Source organism: Sciurus vulgaris, assembly GCF_902686455.1.
Source record: "Sciurus vulgaris genome assembly, chromosome: 10".
Lineage (NCBI taxonomy): Eukaryota > Metazoa > Chordata > Mammalia > Rodentia > Sciuridae > Sciurus > Sciurus vulgaris.
This window is the reverse complement of record NC_136470.1, coordinates 101,042,219-101,062,432: the sequence shown is the minus strand read 5'-3', so window position 1 is coordinate 101,062,432 and position 20,214 is coordinate 101,042,219. Positions and strand designations below refer to the sequence as shown.

General features: G+C 38.8%; 1 protein-coding gene and 1 pseudogene across 5 annotated transcripts in view; one reads left to right on the top strand and one right to left on the bottom strand.

Moving 5' to 3' along the window:
- The window catches only part of FNDC3B (fibronectin type III domain containing 3B), a 366,748-nt gene that overhangs the window by 15,344 nt on the left and 331,190 nt on the right, over positions 1–20,214 (top strand). The window lies entirely within an intron of this gene.
- Positions 5,925–8,345, bottom strand: LOC306670505 (growth arrest-specific protein 7-like; annotated as a pseudogene). The gene has a single exon. The product of its transcript is annotated as a growth arrest-specific protein 7-like (transcript).

Here is a 20,214-nt window from a genome sequence, read left to right as displayed (position 1 = left end):
TCAAAAAAAGTAAAGGAGATGAGAAAGCTGAGTTTCAGCTGATTGTTTACTTGCAGGTTTATTCTGGACATAAACACAGTAGAATGGAAAGGATAATAGGGATTGGGGCCTGTCTTGTTCCATGAGAGGGAATGAGCCAGTGTTAGATTTTAATGTGGGGGTGAGGGGTGGGAAATAACATCCACTTTAAAAACAAAAATCAAAACAAAACAAAGCAAAAAGGGCCTGGGGTTGTGGCTCAGTGGTAGAGCACTTGCCTAGCATATGTGAGGCACTGGGTTAGATTCTCAGCACCACATATAAATAAATGAATAAATTAAAGGTCTATCAACATATGAAAAAAATATTAACCAAAAAAAAAAAAAAAAAAAAAAAGAAAGAAAGAAAAAGAAAAAAGAAACCAGACTGTCAATGCAGGCTAACTGATGAAAATTAAAGGTCAGTTTCTTCAGAGCTCCATCTCAGTGAAGCCTCGGGCCATGTTAATAATGGCAATCCCATTATTTTCTTTACAGTAGGCAGGAAATGCTGTCTACACCCATTAGATTTGTTGGAGTGGCCCCTGGCTGGAAATGAAGAAAATTTAATTTTCTAACCTGCAGGGAGAAAAAAAAAAAGAAAAAAAAAAAAAAATCTAAGAGCCCTGCATACAGTTTGATACTTGGGCTGGAATAAGAAGAGTGTCTTTTTTGAAAACCTGAAATTCTTAATCTCAATTATCAGAATACTTGGCTCTTAATCTTATCAAAATTATGAATGGATTTGTGGGCATGTTATGTGTGTGGACAGACTTGATGGATGTCAGAACTGCCCCAGTTCTGGACTTTTTAACCATATGTTTTCAAACTGCCCAGCTGTTCACATATCCCTCTGGTTGCTAGAGACTTGCTTGAAGGAAGACTTTGTTAAGGTTTCTCAGATTAGTTTGCTTTTCAAAAGCAACATTCCCGTTGAAGAAGATCTGTGTATTCGTTAGGGTAGTCAGTTGCTTTGTGGTTTCTATAGCAAGAAGGAAAAAATTGGTATTATAGGAATAGAAAAGTGAACCTGTAATAAGTAATACTACTTCACAGTTACATTTCCTAGTATTATGGTTAACTTGGTTTCCACTACTACTTTTTTTAAAAATATATTTTAGTTGTAGATGGACACAATACCTTTATTTTATTTATTTTCTTATTTTTATGTGGTGCTGAGGTTTGAACCCAGTGCCTCACATGTGCTAGGCAAATGCTCTACCACTAAGCTACAACCCAGCCCCATCCACTAGTACTTTTATTTATGTGCTTTGTTTAAGAATGAAATCTTAAATTTTTTGTTTTTTAAATTTGAGCAAGTTGATGTCCTTCTTATATCTTTACTTTTTTTTTTTTTGTAAACCAAAGATCTTTATTGCTATTTTGACATATTCTTTGATTCATTGGAATATTCTATTGCAGATCCTCATTTGGCAATTCATTCTTAGACACTCAATATCTATCAGATATCCCCATGAAATACATTAGGAGAGGAGAGTCTTCAGGTCACAGGGACTTGTTTAAAGTCATAGGAGGAGTCAGTACTAGAGGGAGCAGATATTTCAGTCTTTGTGTCAAAAGGAGGTAAAATAAATTAACACATCTTAATGGCTACTGAGCAAAACCCCTTGCCTTAGCACCATAATTTCAAGTCATATTTTCATTTTGCATCAGCTACACACATTGCACTTTCTCATTGCATCCTGAAATGATACATTGGAAAGATGAGAAGCTTTTGTTATCTTCAAAGGAAGACAGTGGTGAACTAAGGAAGTTTTTTGGACATTTTCCTGTCTTAATTCTTAAAGCCCTCAGCAGTTGCCTGCAGTGGTGACCATTTTGCCTCTGACAATTTGCTTGGTTGTCATCAGTACCAACCTTTTCCTTTATGTCTACTTTCCTCATTTATTTGTCACTGTAACTACTTACAAGAAGCTTTATGTGGAGTTCTTGATTTTTTTAATAACTAGTATTAATATTATAACTTAAATGTTTTATAAAGTACTTTTTGATAGCATGTGATATATTTAGGGGAATGCTTTTTTAAACCTTTTCCAAATTCGTATTTCATTTATGAAATTATGGGCCTTTCTAGTGGCCTTTTTCATAATAAGGGTCAGAGGGGAGCCATAGACCCTCCCAGTGGTTTTTGTTTTTTTGATAACTCTGATATCAGTTGTGCCCTATGGTATGGGGAATTTGAAGCTTACATATAGAAACAGGCACTTTGAAGAAGTATTGATATTCGAAGAGTGTTTGGGAGTCATGTATATATGTATTTTTGGGAGGTGGGTGGGGGGAGTATGGAGGATTGAACTCAGAGGCATTCAGTCACATCCCAACCCTATTTTTTGTATTTTATTTAGAGACAGAGTCTCACTGAGTTGTGCAGTGCCTCGCTTTTGCTGACGCTGGCTTTTGAACTTGGGATCCTCCTCCTTCAGCCTTCTGAGCCACTGGGATTATAGGCATGTGCCACTGTGCCCAACTGGGAATCATACTTTGATTTGAAAAATTACTTTTTTTTTGGTACCAGGAATTGAGCCCAATAGCACTTAACCACTAAGCCACATCCACAGCCCTTTTTAAATTTTTTTTAGAATTTTGAGACAGAGTCTCGCTGAGTTGCTTATAGGGCCTTGCTACATTGCAGAGGCTGGCTTTGAACTTGTGATCCTCCTGCTTCAGCCTCCCAAGCTACTGGGATTACAGGCATGTGATCTGGGAGCTTGGGTTTAAAAGTGGTTGTATGGATTATTAGCTGACTAACTGGACTCTTGTAGACTGTCTGACCTATTTATTCATTTGAAATCTATCTAGTACATTTAAGTTTGGCAAGAAATCAGGCACAGACACATTAAGCATATTATTTACTTTTCTAAGTCAATAACGTAATTCATTTTGCAATGGAAAATAATCCTTGAAAAATATTATGCCTGATAGCCTATATAAACTCGCTTAACTTTTAGTGTAATGGTATTTTTTTCCAGGATGCTGACCAGATGATTACGTGTAAGGATGTTTATCTATAGTCCAGCGAAATTAAAACTTTTAGGCAAATAGAAGGCATGTATCACGTGTATTTTGAGCTGTCCTTCTGAATTATTTGGTTAGTGAGAACCTTCATTTTGAAATGTTTCAAACCGAACCTTCAGCTTTAGGGAATACATATTTGAATTTTGCAAGAATGTGAGGATTTATCCAGTTAGTTAGTTCCTATTAGTGGTGAGAGATCTTTGACCTCATTGACTGGTGCTTATTAAATGCTTATTTTCTTCCAGGGTACTTCCGTCATGAAGGGAGAGCCCCCATAGGAAACAGTGAGTGGAGCCAGTTGACAGGTTTTTAGTGTTCTCTTATAGGATTCTTACAACTCAGTCTTGTAAATCCTCTGAATCAGTAATGAAACATGGTGGATTTTAATTTAAAATTGTAGATTCTTTTGCTCTGGAATAGGGATGGTGTTGGTGTGTTCTCAGTTTGGTGGTAGCCATGGGCAGGGGGTAAGGCCCATTACATGTCTTCCTCTGAATCCTCCATGTCATAAGGCTGATTGGTCACTGCAGTGAGAGAAAACCCTCTAGTGTGGTTCACTCCATACTTTTCATTTTCCATTAGAAGAGGTAGAAGATTAACAGATGAGTTGCCTGAACCAGTACCTGAAGCCTAGGGTATCTTCATTTCAGTCCCAGTAGTGTTGATTTGAGTGTAACCCTAAAGGTGTAGCAAGAGAAGGAACAGGTTGATTCCTCTTTATGTTACTTTCCCACAAAAATTTAAGTTCTTTGAAGGGGGACACCATGTCTTTATTGTATCCTTATAGAGTCTGGCAAACAGTTAGTTCTCAGTTATTGTTTACTGAATGAATGACTTAACGAGGGAGCAAGATGTGTTGATACTGAGAGACTAGGTGCTTGAACCCGAAGGCCTATGTTTGATTTTAATTTTAAAACCATGTTCTAGTTCTATTTCTTTGAAGTATATGAAATTTTCAACTAAAAGGAATAAATGGGATTCCTGAAAATATGTGCAGGTAGAAAGATTTTTCGTGTTCAGGCAAGGGTTACTGTATTGCAGGTAATAGAAGCCTGCCCAAGCTGGCTTGAAATGAGGACAGTGTCACTGGTCCTCCTGGGCTGTTGGAACCAGCTATGGGAAGTCACTGGGAGCCACGCTTATGTCCTCCCTCCTTCCCTCCCTCCCTTCCTTCCTTCCAACCTTCCTTCCTTTCTTCCTTCTGCTCTTTCTGTGGAGTCCATCTTATATGAATGCTTGATGCTTCTAAACTTATAAGGTTGTTCAGTTTTAATTATTTCCTTACAAAATGGCCTAATTTGTGTATTACATTTTAATGACAAAATTTAAAGGTGTGGATGATAGATAAATTGTTTTAGAGCCATTTCAGAGCAAATTCCTTTCTGTGAGTGTCATTTACAATCTGTGAGGAAAGAAGCCTATATAAAAAAGAAATGACTGCTATTCAAGAAAAATAGTGATGTTCTGTATTTTCCTGTCTTTTTTGTTTCTTTAAAAAAATGAACTGTGGTAAGACATGACTAGGTTGATTTCTTCCATTAAATTACCTCAGAAACTATACCCAGTCTATTAATTGCTTTGTTCAGTGGACAGGAAACGGTTGTTTGTACAAGTTGCACAATCTTAATGAAGTTGGGGCAAGGCACCAAAGAGATCTCTGATCCTTTTTTTGAATTAACCTTTTGGTTCCACAAACTAAACGTATGATGCATGAACCAGGTTACAGTGGGGGGACACTTAACCAAAAAATGTTAACTTCTTATCAGAATGGCTGCTTGTTTAGGGATACTGAGAAAAGTGGGTGCCTGAGATCATCACACGGGTGCTGAGGTTAAGTCTGTCCATTTTACTTCCTTAATGGTTTCTTATACATGCAGTGAAGGAGAAGTCCTGAAACTGGTCTCTGCCAGTATTACAATGAAGTAGTCAATCCTCATTCCCTCCCTCCCGAGCCCCTTCTTGAAGGCTATTTGTAAATTTATCTTTTTTCTTTTCTGGTATTGGTAAATTTTCTTCTTTCTTTTCACCATGCCTGTTACCCTGTCTCTAGTACTCCAACTGAAAGCTGTTTTTCTTTTTTGAAAGTAGGATTTTTCTCTTCATCACTTTTTGAGAATTCTTTAAATGTTATGATTAGCATTTTATAATTTGGATAGAACTGATTTTATATATAATATTTCTAAGTACTTTTCTGACTGCCTAAGTTTTAATATACTTGTCAATTTTTTTGGTCCAATTTTCCGTCCCTTCTCCTTTCCCTCCCTTATTCTGATTTCTCATAATTATTTCCTGAAGCCTCCACCTTTTTTTTTTTTTGTACTGGGGATTGAACCCAGGGGCATCTACCACTGAGCTACATCCTTTTTAATTTTTTTATATTGTGACAGAGTCTCATCGAATTGCCTAGGCTGACCTCCAACTTGCAGTCATCCTGCTTCAGCCTCAGGAGTAACTGGGATTATAGATGTTCGCCACCATGCCCGGCTGAAAATAACAGTTTTAAATAAGTAATGAGTAGTAGAGGTTAGAGCGAATGAAGGATGAATGAAGAATTAAGAGAATGGAGGTAGAGTCAGAAAATAGTTAACTTTTGTGACCCCTCTGAGGGAAGTGAAATTTTACATGAGTGAATGCTGCAAAAATCACGGTTCACTCTCATAGGATATTAAGATTCCTCTCTTGAATGATCCATTGACATTTCTTGCATGCTTGGATATTATTACATATTATTACATATATACACATTTTTATTACATATATGATACATATACATTACATACATATTACATATGTAATATATATATATATATATATACACATATTTTTTTTTTCCAGCCTCAGTTTGTTCTCAGAGCAGCAAGCATGGCATGGAGTTTGGGGGCTTCAGTCTTGGAGACAAGGGCAGGGTTGCAGGTCTGTCTCCTTGGCCTGGGAATATTTGAGATCCCCCAGCTGGGCCCTCCAGATCACCCTTCTGGAATTGCTAGCTCTCTCCTCTCTCTTCAGTGGACAGGAGAGTGGGTGGGAGGGCAGCTTCACCCGGCAGGAGACACCATCTCCTCTCTGTGGGACACCCAGTCCCGCTCCTGGGCAGCACCCCGGGGCCACACAGGCGTGTCTAGATCTGCATGTCCACAGAGCGAATGTTGCCCGTTTTGTGCTCTCTGACCCACAGCTCTCTGTCTTTGACTGGGTCCACTTTTTGAAGCAGTTGGTCCACAGGCTCAACTGTGCTTTGGTTGAACGTGTCCGTCTCGTGCCGCAGCTGTGTGTACTGGCACAAATGTTGCCAGATCATCTCCACCCTCTCCACTTCCAGTCGCTTCAGCTCCAAAGTGGTGGTCATCATCTCTTCAAATCACTTGGACTGGGTCTGGTTGTAGAGGTCCACACAGCACATGAGGTTATCACCAGCCTGTGTGGCCTTCCTCCATGCCTTCTTGATGTCCTCCTCCGTCTTGTTGCTCAGCTTGATCTCCAGCTGCTGGGTCTTCATCTCCAGGTCTCTCTGCCGCTCTGTGAGGGCTTTCTGAGCCTTCTCCACCAACGCATAGGGGCTGGTGAGTTGCTTGCGGAGGTCAGCGATATGGTGGTCACACGTTTTCACGTCTTTCTTGAAGTTCTCATGAAAGTTCATTAGGGGCTCCTCCACCTCGCTGTGAAGCTTGGCGGAGAACTTGAGATGAACTTCTGCTTCATCTGCCAGGCTCTTCTTCACCTGAGCCCATGCTTCTCCCAGGGAACCTTCCTCCTGTGCTGACAAGGAGTTAGGAGAGAGCTTAGCCAAGTTCTTTGAATATTCTTCTTCAATCTTTATCCTCTCTCGGACAAATTCAGACATTTCTTTTGCATTTGTTTGCCCTTCAGTTGCTTTTGGAGCAGTAGTTTGAACCCCGCCACGGTGCCATTGCCTTCGGGGTCTTTCTTATTAGCCCAGAAGTAGTCACAGTAGCTCCAGTGCATTGGCTTCAGCAGCTGCTGTTCAGGCATTGTGTCTGGGTGAGGGAATGTCACGCAATTTAACATCTCTGTGTGGTCACCTTTATTTTCAGAATTATATAGTTTGTCTTCATTGCCTGAAGTTCTGTCTTCCAGTGGTCTCCTCTGTTGGTGCTACTTTCCATTGAATTTTTATTTTGGTTTATTGATTCCTTCATTTCAAAGATTTCTTCTAAGGATCTTTATCTCTTTATTTATCTTCCTTCTCCTGAAACATAGCTCCGATTTTACTCTCTATATCCTTAAAGTTGTGAAGCAGTTTTACTAAGTAAATTCTGAACTCCTTCTCTGACATTTCTTCTACTGGTTTGTCAATGGAGCCTATAATTAGAGCATCCTGGTTTGTTTGGAGTGCTTTATTCCCTTTTCCCTTTTCTTTTTTTTTTTTTTTTTTTTTATTTTGTTTGTGTGTCTTCCCATCTAGCCATGGGGAGCTGAGGCAGTACAGTTTCTACCCTGTAGACTTATAGTGTCCCTGAAGGTTTCCAGTACCTCACAAATCTGGGTTTCAGTTTCCGTAGGCTCTGCCACGATGCAGTCCCAAGATGGCTCCTGAATTGCAGCTGATCCTATTACATATTTTTTAAGTCACTACTATTGTGTATATTCCCCATTTTTCTTTAGATGTTCTATAGTTCCTTAAAATAATATGGCATTCTCAGTCCTTTCTTACACTTTATTCTGTGCCATTTACATTATCACCCCTACCCCAAAGTGTCTTTAAAATCCTCTGCTTTTTGTTTCATTTCTTTTAAAAATATTTTTTAGTTGTAGATGGACACAATATCTTTATTTTATTTTTTTATGGTGCCAAGGATGGAACCCAGTGCCCCGCATGTGAGAGGCAAGCACTCTGCTGCTGAGCTACGGCCCCAACTCCTGCTTTTCTCTTTTATATTGTCTTTCTGTTCTTGGGATTGTTGATGTCCTCCCTGCTACCCATTCATATCTGGTGATATCTTCTTTGGAATTTCCACTTGTCTGAGAAGCCAAATCTTTGGAAAAGGTAATTCTGTCAGCATTCCCTTCTCTTCCTTTCCTAACCCCAAAGACAGAGAAAGAGTGTCCCCTTGTGCATCCCTGCAATGAGACAGTTGCATGAAGGTGTCTGTTATTTTCCTGTATTCTGAGTTTATTGTGACTGCTGGATAAGATTGCCAGTCTCTTTTCTCTTCTCAGGGTTGGACACAGGAGCCCCATTTGGAATTGGCACAGGACAGTCAGATACCATTAATTAAGTAATGATTACATGGTTCTTTGAAGACCTTCCCCCCGGAAAAAAAAAAAAAAAAAAAAAAAAAAAAAAAAAAAAAAAAAAAGAAGCTCCTCAAAGAGGTGAGCTGATACAGTCAGGATGGGATCATCTAATACCTTTTGGTACAATTCTCTTACTTTGAATTTGTGATTTATCCTCAAAGGATTTTTTTTTTTTTTTTCCCCCTCAGAAGGGTAAGATCCTGCTGTGGTCCCAATGTTTATGTCATCCTACAATCATGTGTTGAAATCCTCACCTCCTAGGTGATGGTAGTAAGAGATGGGGCATGTAGGAGGCTATTAGGTCATGAGGATGAAGCCCTCTCAAATGGGACCATTGCCCTCATAGGAGGGCCTGGGGAGCTTGTTCGCCTCTCCCACCATGTGAGGACTCAGCAAGAAAGTACAGTTTATGGTTCAGGGGAAGACCCTTATAGACACCATATCTGCTGGTGCCTTGATCTTGGACTTCCAGCCCATAGAACTATAAGAAATAAATTTCTGTTTATGTTTCCCAGTCTAAGGTATTTTGTTATAGCAGCCCAATTGGACATACCCATTATTACCTATTTTATGTTTTTATTTATAATCTATTTGCAGTTTAATTTTATAATTCATGGTTAGCTAGTTTTTATTTATCTTTTTATCATTTTTGTTCATTTAAAAAATTTTTTAAAATTGTTGATGGACCTTTATTTTATGTTTATATGTGGTGCTGAGGATTGAACCCAGTGCCTCACACATGCTATGCAAGTGCTCTTTCCACTGAGCCACAACCCTAGCCCTTACTCGTTTTTAAAACTCCTTACAATTTATCTTTGTAAGAAACAGTCTATACTTGGTACATGTTCAGATTGTTCAGTTTAAAATGTTTTATTTAAAAACATAAGATAGTTCTGCAATGCTGAGTGCAACTTCAGAGATAGCTTTGATTTCTTTGAACCCTGCAGAAAGGTATTTACTGGAAGTCCATAGCATTGCTGGTTGACATCTTTCTACTCTTGTGCTCCAGGGGACTACTAACAAATTTAAGCCTCTAAGCTTTCAAGTGGCACTTATTGTCAGTGGCTTATTATATGAAATTGGTTTCAGACTTCGCAAGATTTATATCTTTTGCAGAGATGTTGAGAGCTTTGATTTCATTCACCATTGCTGTAGTGTTTAGCACATAGTAGGCTGTCCATTCAGTGTACTCGATGAAAAAAGTGACCTTGCTGATCACTGGGGTTTAAAAAGAAGTCCCCAGCAACTTTATAGGTCACTATCAATCTAAAGTTCACCCTTGTTGCCTCATGTATTATGTGACCCCCACCTTTATTGCAGCCTTCTGGATATCCTAGTCTCTGCAGGGGACAGAATCTTAGACTTCCATGTGCCATTTCAGAAATGGGAATAGGCATGCATATTGACTTCAGTCTAGTCCAGATTGAAACTTTTAGTGAAACTTATGGAACATCTTACTTCCTGTCTGTGAAATAGGGTAATAAGCCCATACAGGAAAAGAGGCTGTGTTGTTCAGAATGACATGATCACTGTTCAGTTTGGAGTAGTGAAAAGTAGGCAGATTGATTTGGAAGCACTTTGTTTTTACTACATGTGTAAAACTCCTGGGAGCTCTGAGTAGGATGTGAGGTGCTGCCTTTGGCTGTGCATTAGCAATGTGGCAGTTACTGATCTGTCATTTACTTTGAAAAAGGAATTACAAAGTTTTGGCCTCGTGCCTGGAGTAGCTCCAGATGGTCAGAAAAGATTTTTATATTGAAGTCAGAAAGTATATTGCAGTGATAGAATTAGTCTTGTCATGTTTATGTTAGAACACTGGCTTCCCACTTTATTCCTCTGCAAAGTTTTTTCTTTCTTTACTTCTTTTTTTTTTTTTTTCCCTCCCCAGAGGGAGTGAGGGGAGGACAATATTGCTTTAGCACTATGGAATCTAATATTTGGAATATCTTTGTTCATGGTGAAAGTGAGTGACATAGAGATACAATATGTGGTTAATATAGTTGCTTTTTGTCAACCTCAGTCCCCCTGATAATTTAGCATTTACCAGAAATTCACAAAGACTTGGAATGTGGAAATACACCAAGACCATTCTAGCCTGTTTGGAGAGGTCAGACGCTTCCTTTGGATTGCATTTGCTTCTCTGATAACCTGGCTGTTAGCCCACAACTATTACTGTAGTTTTCCTTACTTCATCTTTCCTCCTCTTTCCTCATGATTCTGAGGTCTCTAGAGTAATGAAGTTTCAGTGTCTAGTGTGGGTAGAATGTGGGGCCTGGGAGATGAACAGTACAGGGGCAGTTGTACTAACCAGAATTCACCAGGTTTGCTGTTCTGGACACTAGCTCATCTTTTAAGTTACACACATGATCTTATGTTCTTCCATATCAACTGTAGAAGGGGAAGGATGTGAATCTTCTTTTCCAGATGAGAAAACTGAGACTCAGTGAGGTAATATCTGCCCAAGTAACAACTAGGAAACTCCCATCTGCAGCCTGCTCACATACAGTGTGGAGAAATTTATTACCAGCTTCCTGCCCTTTCAGGGTAGAGGTGACTGCAGGCGACAGGAAATAAAGCTCATTTTCCTCTGGGAAACTTGGGCTTGTCTGAGTTGAGCCTTTTAGTACAGCTTGGTCACAAGGTGCAGATTAAGACCTGAACCTGCCTGCTGTGGCTTCCAGACTGCTTTCAGTTACTTTTGTGGTTATTGAGTAACTTGGGGAGCTTGAAGAACATTAACAGAGTTTTATGTTTTCGAAGAAAAGTGTTGCATAGGGGAAGTGGCATCAGGTTGCATACTTCAGAACAGAATTATTATCTCTTTTGAGATTTTGATATAAATTGATATAAACAATTACTAAGTTTGATAATTATACTTAGTTTAATTGGTTGCAAGGGTGTTTGACATAGGGTACTCTTTTGAAGCACCTATATTGGAAAGTGTAAAGATTTTTGTTGTGGTTGTTCTTTTGCAGACATATAGTGTCCTTATTGTGGGTGGATGGGACTTGGAACAGCCTACCCTTCTCTCAGAGTGCAGCTCTTTCTGAGTCCCTGCTTCAGGTAGACTGGTTTCTGAGTTGGTGCTATTTCCCTGTGAAGACCTAAGACTTGGTCAGCAGCTCTGTCCTCACTCAGTCTTCCACGAGGTATTGGAATCCTCTGAACTTTATTGTTCTGCTTCATAGTTTTACCTTTTAAATTGCCCATTGTTTAGATATTATTTAGGCAGTAGTAGTATTTTTCTATACAGATAACATGGCATTGTAATTAGTTCACCAGGTCTTTTGAGATTGGGTCTTAAGCCGTGGGAACAGCCAGATTTGATTGATGTGCTGTTTGAAGTCATACTGCCTTTTTGATGAGAAGGATGAAAGTGGAGTGGAGGTGAGTTTGTCTGGTTTAATGTAAATCTAGTCTGTGAGGCTTTTCTCTATTCACAAAGGCACCAGAGTGGGCCGCTTGGTTTCTTTGCTTGTTGTTACTTTGTTTCACTTATGAATGAAGCACTAGTGCAGTTATTTTATAAGTGATCATAAAATAAGTGTACATTTTATTAATGTTTTATATGTTCAGAAAAAAGGCAAACACTATGAGTCCTAGAGCTACAGTTATATCAAGGATTTCCTATAGGAAATGAAGTCTCTAGTGGGTTTTTGCTATAGTCTACACCTGGATCAGTAGAGTGAAATGTCATCACCCTTGAAAAAATTGTTTAACAGGCCTATTAGGAGACTTTAGAAGTCTACATCTTCTTAGAGCCTTGTGGCCAGGAGGTAGTACTACAGGACAGGCCCTTTCACTGGCCTAGGGGAATTTCCTTCACTTCTTACCCTTATGACATTCTAAATGCATTTTAGGGGTTCCCCCCTCCTACTTGTTCTGAAGAGACTTCCTCTGGGAATTAATGGTAGAGTACTTGTGGCTTCTGAGAGCTGAGAGTGTTCAGGGTATCTTGTTCCTCTCCCTGTGAACCTCATGACAGGGGTAGCTTTCTGCTTAGGCAGCACACTGTATTCCTCTCTCTAGGATCCCTCCCCAGCTCTTCCAGGTGCAGAGTGGCTACCTAGGTTTTTGTTTGCATTTCCCAACTCTTAGATCCATAATAGTGGAACTCACTCTATAGCCCCTGTATTTGTCAGCTTTTTGTCATTGTGACAAAATTCCCTGAGAAAATCAATCTAAAGATTTTATTTTGGCTCATGGATTCAGAGGTCTTAGTCCATAGTTGATTGGCTCAGTTGTTTCTGGACCTGTGGCAAAGCAGAACATCGTGGCGGGGAGTGTGTGGCACAGAGCTGCTCACCTCATGGCAGCTGGGAAGCAAAGAGAGAGCCCAAGGAAGGAATGTGGTCCATTGTATACTTCAAGGGCATGTCCCCAGTGACCTGACTGCTAAAGTTTTCCCAGTAGAGCCACAGCTGGTGACCAAACCACAAGGGCCTTTGGGGGTCATGTAAAACCAAAACTCTTTTCAGGGGCTTCTGTTTTGTCCTTTATGCTGTTGTCATTAGTTACCTGCCTCTTTCCCCACTGGTCTCCAATTCTGGGCTCTTCCAGAGGAATTGTAAGCTCATTTTTTTATATCCCCGGTGTCAGAGCTGATGCTGTGGGATGTATGCTGAAGGGGACTGAGCAGGAGCACAGGAAAAAAGAAAATAAGAAATGAGCAGGCTCCCAGACTCTCAGTACTTAACCCCTCTCTTGCTTGAATAGATGTGTGAATCTGTCCTTTAGAACTGCTGGTGAAATATTTGAGCAAACTATATTTTTCAGTTTAAATTTATTTTTTGTGGTGTGGGATCAAACACGAATTCGTTTTTTGAGGTGTATGTAGACCCTTTGGTTCTTATAGCAAGAATGAAAACATTTGGTAGGGAGATGTAATAACAATCCCAGACAGAGTATGTACTATGTGCCAGACACTGTTCTGAGTGCTTTGTATGCATTTCTTCATTCACTCTTCAGTTTCTTGCAGGAGGTTCTTTACCACCTTCACTTTATGAATGAAGAAACTGAGGCACTGAGAATAAGCTCCTTGTCAGAGGTTAATGCTAGTTAAAGTTGTAGAGTCAGTTTGTTCCCAGGTAGTCAAGGTCTTTGGCCGTCTTTGTCCGTCTTTGGCCAAGTTGTGTGAGATGGGAAGGGACATAACAACCCCCACCCCCCCACACCGAAATCTCAGATTCCTTTGTGAACCTTTCTGTGTTACTCATTTCTTTGTTCTTCATGTAGTTATTTGGGTCAACCTCTTGTCTTTTGCTGTAGAATGTCACTGTCAACTTCCTTGACCTAGTAACTGCCTGGTGAGATTTGCCAGCTCTGCCAGTCAGTTCTACCCTTAGTGGGTCACCCCAGGACCTGGTGTAAGGGCATTTCAGACTCGAGAGATGGCTTTGCTGTTGACTCTTCCCTTCATTGGAAGCAGATAGTTCTGTCTATCTTTAATGAGATCAGATTAAAGGTTCTTGGTTATTTGCACATTTTACTTTGCTAAGCAAAATGTTTGGTAAAAGATTTGCTGGCTTTTATGTGGCTAGAGTGAGCAATTATCTCTATGAAGGCAAAGGTTGAGATCTTCAAGAATTAGTGAATTGCTAAGTTCTTGTTGCATGTCTCGGGTCCCACTGAAATGCCTCCCTTTCTGGCCTCTGACTCCATTCTCACTCTTTGTAGGACCTGACTCTCCACAGTGTCTCACTTTGCAGAGTACCTTGGAGATGTGCTGGCCGAAAGGCTCTTGTTTCATCATGTCCAGGAGGAAACTGTAGAGTCTGCCTATTTCATTTAGTCCTCTTCATTTTTTTTGGCTTTTCCTCCCCGTCCAGTTCTAAGTAGGAAAATGGCCCAGAATCATTTTTAGGGGAACTTCTAAAATTGTTTACAAACTGATGCCTTATGGTTAAATAACACTTTGTTTTTTTACAAAGCTGTTTTATATATATTTTCTAATGCATTATTCTCACAGTGACACTATGAAGTAAGCAAGTAGACATTATCCCAGTTTACGGAGCGGGGGGTGGGGGGAACTAGTTGGAGTGAGTGTGCCTGTCCAAGAGCATCTCTGCAAAGAAAGGGAGAAATTGGGACAATTCAAGTTCAAGGCCCCCTCCCTCTTTCTTTCCAGGACATGAATTAGTCTCAGAATTGGCTAGCCTCTAATTGAAAATCTCTAGGTACACACCTTTTGCACTTTGGAAATTATGTGAATGTTAAAATATTTTCATCCTGCTGACAATTCCCCTGTTATTAGAGTATTTTGACTTTCATTTTTATTATTGGAGGATGGAATTAGAAATCACTCTACTTACCACAATTGTATAATTTCAGCAGTTCTAGTACTAAACTGGGGATCCATCAGTAGAATGCAGCCTCTTAATAGCCTTTAAAAAAGGGGCACATTTTGGACTCAAGAATTATGATATCAAAGTAAAACCCTTGACTATTTCTGAAGTGTGTTAGTTAATCTACCCTGTGGTTTTCTTTCTTTGGAATTGGCGAAGAAAGAGACAAGTCCAAAACCAAGTCATATGAAAGAATTAGCACTCCTCTGGGCATGCAGTTGTTTGGGATAATCATAAATTCTACTGCCTGTGGTGGCTGGTGGGGTGGGGGCAGACAGCAGAAAAAATTGTCCACTTTGGCTGCTGGCTGTGAAACTGGTCCACGCTTGCTATGACTTTTAACCTTTGCCTTTTACTTAAGCAGAAACCCTAACACTTTTCTTAGGTGAATTTTTTTTTTTTGTCAAGACTGTAATTCATAACATTTTTGATTGTATTCAGAAGTATGTAAAGAAAGAGAATGGTAGTGGATCTCCTTGTACTTATCACCCAACCTCAGCAACCACCAACCCATGTCTACTTTCATCTTTACTCCTGTTCATTTCCCACTTCCTGCTGTAATATTTTGAAGCACATCTCAGGTCAATTTCAGTTTTTTGGATAGAGTCTTTCAGAAATATATTTCTTCTAATTGAAAAGAAAAAAGATTTCCAAAAGAAATACTGGAATTTCTGCTACATAAGTTGGTGGTCAGAATTATGCACTTTCAAACTAATCAGCACTTTTCAAGTCGACTTTGGTTTTGGCTGACAATTTTTTTTCCTACATGAGGAAAATGTTATTAACAGTAATAAATGCATATTTTGATGATGCTAAAAGTTGGCCTGTTTTTAACTTTTTTTCTTAATTGAAAAAACACTATGCTTCATAAACTTTTAAACTATCATGTAGCTAGGAACATGTTCTTCAAATTTATGTATTTCTAATCATGACGTTTTTCAGTCATTTCAAATAGCCTAAATATAGTGTACCTTAAGCTTAATCATTAATTTAGATTACTGATTTGGAATTTTCAGTCAGTTAAATATAATTTTCATTTAGCTTTCCATTTAAACTGTGTATTTGCTAATTGCAGGTGGTTATTAAGGAGAATTCTTAAGGTTTTATAGAATAAGTACATTGATTCATGGTCTCATTTATCTTTAGGTATATATTTATGTACCTTAATGCTATGAATTTAGCCTGACTTGAAAAAACTAAAGTTACATGTACCTTTATATGTACATTTAATCAATTAATTGATTCAGTAAAATTTTAAAAAAATTGTAAAATTTTATTACAAGTAATAAAATAAAAAAATGGGAATTTTTAAGTGAAGAGCCTACTTTGTTAAAAGTAGGCTAATGAATCTTAGCTTTTCTCTAAGTGCCCTGGGATATCATGGAGGTTGGTTGTCACAGTCATGCATATGAAAACATCGTAACACTTATTAACTAAAAAAGCCATGAGCATTTTTTAAAGGTTTTGAAACATATTATAGGGTTTAATAAAAATAATGGCAAATATTTGCGTAGTTCTTGCTATTCTGAGTACTTAGATGTTAACTCATTTGTTCCTTCACTGCAGTCCCACGAGGATAGGTGTAGTCATTATCCTTGCTTTACAGATAAGCAACTGAGAGATGAAGTCACTGGCTGCAGTCCCAGTGCTAGTAAGTGATTGAGACAGGGTTAGAATTTAGCAGTTGGCTCTAGAGTTCTGGCTCTTAAACAGCTCTTCTAAGAGTGCCTTGCTGGGTTTATAAGGTAAAGTGCTAATAGTTCATATGCCAGAAACTCATCCCTTTCATTTTCTTTAGTGAAAATATGGTACTTTTCAGTGTACTGTTCAATAGATTTTTGTGTGCGTGTGTGTGGAGGGTATTGTGGATTTAGCCTAGGGGTGCTCTACCACTGTGCTAATACCCCAAGCCCTTTTTAAAAATGTTTGTATTTTCAAACAGTGTCTTGCTAAGGTGCTGAGGCTAGAGTTGAACTTGGAATCCTCTTGTGCCAATAGAATTTTTGAAATCATGGAATATCTTCTCTGCATTATCTAATGTAACTCCTAGGCACCTGTGGCCATTGAACACCTGAAATGGGTGTCTGAGGAATTTAAGATTTTTATTTCATTTTAATTAATTTAAGTCGTACAGGGAGGTTTTAGAATCAGATCTGGAGAATACATAGTTTGTGTTTTCCTGGTGTAAGGACAGCATCTTTATATTTTGTGACTGTCAGTATCTTGACCTCATTAAGGTAGTCAGTGATTATATCATTAAATACTCATGATGTTAATGAGGGTGAAGATAGGTTTACAAATCAGATAATTGAATGTTTTACACTAGAATGTCTCACAACAAAATTCTGTTTGATCACCAACATGAAAGATTATCCATCTCCCACATCTGGAGACATGGCCTTGTTAATTCCTTTGTAGCTAAGTAAAATTGCTTTGACATGCCCTTATGCTTTTCAGCCTTGGAGAGGAGTTCTTGATAGAATCCAGCTTCTTGGTCAAGCTTAACATCAAGGAGTGATGATAAGATAGTAAAATGGATTTTGTGGGCCAAAGGCAGTCCTTGTGAAGCAATTGCTTGGCTCTTCATCTTTTCCCTACAGCCTTCCTCTGTGGGATCATGTTGACAAGAGCTCCCATCTAATGAAACTACATCAAGAAACCCAGTGGTAGTGAAGCCAGGTTTCATTTCAAATGAGACCACATAAACTATGGCATTGATGCCTCCTATAATGTACTTTCATCTACGTCTTTATGAGGCACTTAAGTCTAATTATTTTAATCTTTTCTTTATGCTGATGAAAAGGGCCAGTGGTTGTTTCCATCAGCCATAGTGAGTCTCTGAAATGCAGGCAGGCAAAGCCTCCGGATGGTGGCAGATTTTGGACCTTAGCCACTCTCAGATGTAATTAAACGTGTTTGTAGTTCTCCATTTAGCAGTACTAAAACAGACATTTTCTTTGTTTATGGGATTGAACTGTTATCATTAGCATTGAAGTGAGGGACTTGAAGTAATTTAGCCAGGTGCTATTACTCAGCTACTGTGTTAAACATTGGGTTTGGAACTCTGCTTTGAAAGGTTTGGATGGAGAGAAGTTTTCTGTAAAATACTGGGAATACCATATCTATTTTTCTTTTTTGGGGGATTAAGCCCAGGCAAGTGCATGCTAGGCAAGTGCTATACCACTGGACTGTACTCCCAGCCCTTGGGAATTAATGTGGTTGGGTTCTTTCAACAGATCCTGTTGGCCTAGTTCCATTTGTAATTCTTAAATGTAGCAAAGTTAGAAAGCAGAGAGCCGAGACTGGGTATGAAAGTGGATTGGGATATGAAGGCAAAAAGTACCGAATAGTGAATGAAAACGTACCTGATTCTGGCTGCTGTACCAGCCTCTTTTGAGTTGGATAAGTCATTTAGTTGTTGTAAACTTTGACTTCTCTGTTTGGCAAAACTACCTTCCTGATGGGAGACCACATATCAGCAGCAAGTTATTTGACTTCTTAAAAAGAGAATTTTGGTTTATTTATGGAATGAAAGATAGCTGTGATGAATGAGTTCCCCTATTTGCAGTAACTGCCTCATTGCCAATAAACTCTCCGTTTACACTTTAAATGATGATTTAAGCAGCAGGTAAGCATTACAGTTTTTTTTTTTTTTGATGAATTAATTTCATGCAGACATGATTCATTGTTACCTTTTGCACTGACACTTTAGAACTGACCCCACCTTGTAGTGAGTGAATGATATTGTAGGATAAGTTTATGAACTGATCTTGCTTTCTGTCTTCTTTATTGTCACACTCTCATTATCCAGAAAAATAGAATCACTTTTATTTTGTGTCCTATCCTCCCAGTCCGTTCCCTTACCACATGATCCTTAAGAATTGTTTTGTTTGGAAACCAGGCCCCTACTCTCATGAATTTTTGAGAATATCAAGCTGTATCTTCAAGCGATGCATTACCGGGTGATGACTGGAGAAAACTTTGGATATGACCTTACAAAAGAAGGATTGAAATACATTTGCCTACAAATGAACTGACATATGTTAGAATCTACTTTTCCAGTCACTTAATTGAAAGGATGCTTCTGTCCTGAGGGGGTCTTTTTGCTGCTGATGTTATACTGATGTTAAACTAAAGCCTGTAGCTGTTGTGATTGCCTTCTGGTGGCCCTCTTGCTGTGCAAGTTTACAAAATTCCACTAGCCAGTATTCAGACCTGCTTCTCCATTTACAGATTTTGTGAGCTAACCACATACACGTGTGTTCACAAATGTCAGTTCAGTCACACACATACCTAGAGCAGATGTGTACCAATGACTTAGAATGACCACAGATCCTTAAACTTTTTAAAAGGGAAAGATTAGCACAAGGTTAAATCTTACTTAAAGATATCAGATTTGTTCTGTTTCAGAGCAATCTGATATTTCATGCTATTACATGTCAGTAACTTGTTCTAGAGTCAGCAAGATTTGTTGCTTGTACTATAGAATCTTGTCTTCTGTCTGAGGAGGATGATTTCATGGTGGTTGCAGATATCTTAGTTTGCTTTTTTGTAGCATGGGTTATGCTTTAAGGGCAAAAAAAAAAAAAAAAGTAATTTAAGTCTGTTTTGAGACACAAGAAAAGGAAGCTATTTCATAACTATCAGTCACGTGAAACCCAAGCCCATTAGTGGCCACAGTCACATGATTGATTGCCAGTTGGGGACCCACAGTTAGCTTATTGCAGAACTACATCTGGCATAATTGATGTTGTCATCCAGTGTCAGACTATCCACTCTGTTCTGCCAACTTCCTTCCAATAACAAACGGTTTCTTGTCTTACATGTGTGAAAGTTTGTGTGACCGTATGTGTATAGAGTTTTAAAGGTGATCCAATCAAAACTCTTTCAAGTTCTTGATTTTAGTAGGACCATAGGAAGACTGAAGATTCCTTCACTTTCCTACCCCTCTCCCCATATTTGGGAAACTTGTGGTTTTCTTCTTACTAACTTAAGTGGGAGAGAGAAAGATTGCCCTAAATCTTGAGAGTTAGCTTTGTGCCTTCAGCCTAAAAGAAATTCAGGGACAGACAGGGTTCTAAACCTTGAACAGTTACTTAACTTGAAATAATGTGAACGTTAGATGTATGTTGTTGGTTTTTCATGGACATTTGTTTTTTCCTGAGTGTTTGCTATGAGGAGGCATTTAGTTCTTCTAAAAGGGATGAAAGGATTGACAATGTGGGTGGGACTGGTAGGTAACTGAACAGATTTTATTGATGCCTTACTACTTTGCTATGGATACGAAAGATTAGGGGCTAATGTCTCTTTATAGGGGAAAATGTGTCAAGGAGCACATAGCTAATTAGCACATGTGTTCTAATTAGTTATACATGACAGCAGAAGCAAGGAGCATTTTTATTTCAGAGTCTTTAAAGTTTTGTGTTAACTAAAGACAGAATTTCTTCATTTTAATTAAGGTTTATCAGATACTGTGTCAAAGAGGTGTTTTTCCTTTGTATCTTCTAAAATTTGTAAGTTTTAATTTTTTCTTAATGGAAAATTATTCTAATTTATTTAAA